This window comes from Marmota flaviventris, chromosome 8 (assembly GCF_047511675.1).
Source record: "Marmota flaviventris isolate mMarFla1 chromosome 8, mMarFla1.hap1, whole genome shotgun sequence".
Lineage (NCBI taxonomy): Eukaryota > Metazoa > Chordata > Mammalia > Rodentia > Sciuridae > Marmota > Marmota flaviventris.
In genome coordinates this window covers 41,066,246-41,070,320 of record NC_092505.1, presented here as the reverse complement: position 1 = coordinate 41,070,320, position 4,075 = coordinate 41,066,246, and the positions used below count along the sequence as shown (strand labels likewise).

Below are 4,075 nucleotides of genomic sequence, written 5' to 3'. Positions count from 1 at the left end.
TTTGGAGTTTCAGAGCAATTCACTGGCATTTGTATTTTGGAGTATTAGCCCGTAAATCCAACAATTGCTCTGGTTTCTTTCTAGAGCATGGATCTTTGCTAAAGCCATACACAGATTTTCCTGCAAGGAAAGGGAAGGTATTAGGACAGCAGGAAATAGGGGAGAAATGGGGGCGGGGAGATAAGACTTTCAGGATGATAGAGATTTTGATCCACAAACTTAGAAAAAGATTCTGGTTCTAGGATGTTATCTGCTTCTGGGGGAAAACTTTCTGGTCAGTTTTACTTTAAGATTTCCAACAGGTATATAGTTTCAGGAGCTTAGAAGAACCCTTCTGAGTTGGGATGTATATCAAAGAGTCAAAATCCTGAAATTTTGCTACAAAGAAAAACTTGGTATTCTCCCTTCCAATGGAGTTCAAAGGTAGACTTTCTCTGGCATTGTTTTTTAAAAAAAATCACCAAAATCCCAATATCTGGGTTCTTGATCATGACAGGTCATCAATTGGTGGGTCACAAACGGCTTTCATAACCTAGTGAAAACCCACTTTGGCATAATTCATTAAAGCCTTACACTCTTGAGTCATTCAAGAGTTTGTAAGAATTGGAAGACACATACAGGTTCTATTATTAAGTGATAAACTTTCCAATAACCATTTTATAAGGGGTTAATCTATGTTTTGCAGTGAGAGTAGATCTGATTGTCATCAACTGGTGATACCTTGACCAAGAGGATCCAATCTATTTGATTAGCTTGCTTCATACCATTGTGTTTGTAATACTTAACTCTTTTATGATGTGGCCAATGAAATGAATACCTCTATCACTGGAGATTTTCCATAAATACACCATAAGGAAAACATTTTCTAACAATCTTTTAGCTACTGTTATAGCATCAGCATTCCTGCATGGGAAAGTTTCTGAATAACCAGAAAATATGCATTAAAGGTGGTAATTGAGGCTGGGTCTGCTGCGTGGAGGGGCTGAGTACCGGACCTGGGAGAGATCTCATGTGAACCTGGACTTAATTCTGAACTGGATCCCAGGCTTGTTGCAGAGTGGTCAGCATGCTACACTTCCTGGTACCCCAGCTGCTTTGCCTCCAGGGCAGAATTGCCTCGTACTCCTTAGCAGCAGCCCTCTCAAGCCCAATCTTGAGCCCAGACATCCGCTGCAGCCACAACAAGTGGCAAGACGCAGTCAGCAAGAAGACCTTCCACGGTCAACCCCACCACAGATGAGGTCATTGAGCATGTGGCTGCTGTGGACAGGGCGGTGAAAGCGGCCCATGAGGCTTTTCGTCTGGGATCCCTGGGGTGCCGAATGGATGCCTGTGAGCCAGGCTGGCTGTTGAACCACTGGCTGACCTAGTGGAGAGGGATTGTGTCCACTTGGCCTGACTGGAGACCTTGGACAATGGGAAACCTTTCCAAGAGTCTTATGCCTTGGACCCGAATGAGGTCATCAAGGTGCACTGCTGCTTTGCTGGCTGGGCTGACAAGTGGCATGGCAAGATCATCCCCATGGATGGTGAGCATCTCTGCTTCTTGCAGCATAAGCCTGTGGGTGTCTGTGGCCAAATTGTACCATGGAACTTTGCCTTGGTCATGCAGGGCTGGAAGCTCACCTTGGCACTTGCCACAGGCAACAATGTGGTTATGAAGGTTGCAGAGCAGACCCCCCTTTCTGCCTTGTACTTGGCCTCCCCCATGAAGGAGGTGGGCTATGACCCAACAGCAGGAGCGGCCATTGCCCAGCATATGGATATTGACAAAGACACCTTCACTGGCTCCATGAAGGTGGGTCACCTGATCCAGAAGGCTGCTGGCAATTCCAACCTCAAGAGAGTCATCCTAGAGATGGGTGGGAAAAGCCCCAGCATTTGTTGGCTGATGCTGCCATGGCTCATGCTGTGGACCAATGTCACGAAGCCCTCTTCTTCAACACAGGCCAGTGCTGCTGCGCTGGTTCCTGGGCCTTTGTCAAAGAATCCATATATGATGAGTTTCTTGAGAGAGGAAAGTTGGGAACCCCTTTGAGCTGGACACTCTGTAGGGGCCCCCGGTGGACAAGGAACAGTTTGAACAAAGCCTGGGCTACAACCTGCTTAGCCATAAGAAGAGGGAAAAACTTCTTTGCAGTAGGGAGACTTTTGGGGAGCGTGGTTTCTTCATCAAGCCTACTGTCTTTGGTGGCATGCAGGATGTCATGAGGATTGCCAAGGAGGAGATCTTCAGGTGCATGCAGCCCCTGTTCAAGTTCAAGAAGATCAAAGACGTGACCGAGAGGGCCAATACCACTAGGTACAGCCTGGCTGCTGCCATGTTCACCAGAGGCCTGGACAAAGCCATGCATTTTACCCAGGCACTCCAGGCCAGGACAATGTGGGAGAACACCTACAACATCGCCACTCACCTACTGTCAGGAGCCATCTGTGAAATGTGTATGGACCAGATCTGTATGGAAGCCATTGAGTGGGGAAGTCTGGTATCTAGGAACTCACAGCAGCACTCCTGTTTGTGAGAAGACCCAAATACATGTGAACTCCCATCCAGCTCTGCCAAAGGTCCCCGCACAATGCCAGAGACAGGGTAACCTGCTGCAGCCACATAGACACACAGCTTCTCACAGATATCAATCAACCTGTTGACTGCAAGATATCAGGAAGCAAGACTCCACCCACTGAAACTTTATCCTGCCTTTGATGTACTACCTTAAATAAAAAACCAGAGCCATTTTTTAGCTGTTCTGTTCAAGCTCCTATGTGGACTGGAAGAAGCCGTTTGGAGGCTTTGAAGAATCTGGCAACAGGAAGAAGCTGGGGGAGGATGGGCTTAAAGCCTACAAGGAGGTGAAGACTATCACCATCAAGGTTCCTCAGAAAAACTCATGAAAATGGCCACCATGCAGACCCAGCCCAGCAATTCCACAGAGGACTAGACCAAGTGCATGCCAATTCTGGGGAGGGGCGGGGCATGGATTCTATTTGTTTGTTCCAACAAATAAAACAACTAAATCAGAGCTGTACATTTAAAGCTGGGAAGGGGCTGGGTCTACAGTCCTTTCCTGTGCTCCTCAGCCCCTGTGTGCTCTTGATGGCTCAGTTACTTCCATGAAAACTTAGTCTCTGGAAGGCTATTGAAACTACTCATTGGGCAGACAGTCACTTTTGGTCCTTTCTGCTGATCTAGGGACTTTCCAGTAGATAAATCAGTGGCTTTGAGAATGGTCTCATCTCAGAGTGTTAGAAGACATTAGAAGTTTTGAACTAGGAGAACACAAAATCTTGGCCCTGTTTTTCACTGACAACTTAAAAATCAGGGCTTTTTCTTTTCTAAGTTCCAGCTGTTGGCTGGTTTGCTTACCCTTCATTTACTACTGATTTTCCTTCATTTGAGGAAAAAGGTAGGTGAGGAATGCATTTATAGAAGTACATGTGATTATATAATTACATCTTTAAACTAAACTTGAACACCCCCAATGCACATTATCCACTGATGAGTGGATAAACAAAAGGTTTCCATGAACTATTCCTTTCATTATTCTCCAAACAAAGGAATGAGTTCCAGGTACAGTGACACACTCCGGTAATCCCAGCTACTCTGGAGACTGAGGCAGAAGGATTGAAAGTTCAAGGCCAGCCTGGGCAACTCAGTGAGACCTTGCTTCAAAATAAAACATTAAAAAGGCTGGGGATATAGCTCAGTAGTAGAACACTTGCCTATCATATGCAAGGCCCTGGATTCAATCCCTGATATCACACACACACACACACAAAAAAAAAAAAAAAAAAAGAATGAATTTCTGACACATGCTATAATATAAGTGAACCTTGAAGGCATCATGCTAAGTAAAGCCAGACATGTTGTATGATTCCATTTATATAAAATGTCCAGACTAGGCAAATCTATAGAGATAGAAAGTAGATTAGTGATTGGCAAGGGTTGGGGGAGGAGGGTTGGGGACTAACTGCTTGTGGATATGGGATCTCTTTCTGGGAGGTGTTGAAAATGTTCTGGAATTAGGAAGTGGTAATAATTGCAGAACTTTGAACATGTACTGAAAACAACTTAATT

At 45.3% G+C, this 4,075-nt stretch overlaps 1 pseudogene; it reads left to right on the top strand.

The window, feature by feature from the left end:
- Positions 1-1,066: 1,066 nt before the first annotated feature.
- Positions 1,067-2,892, top strand: LOC114105109 (aldehyde dehydrogenase X, mitochondrial-like; annotated as a pseudogene).
- The last annotated feature ends 1,183 nt before the right edge of the window (positions 2,893-4,075 follow it).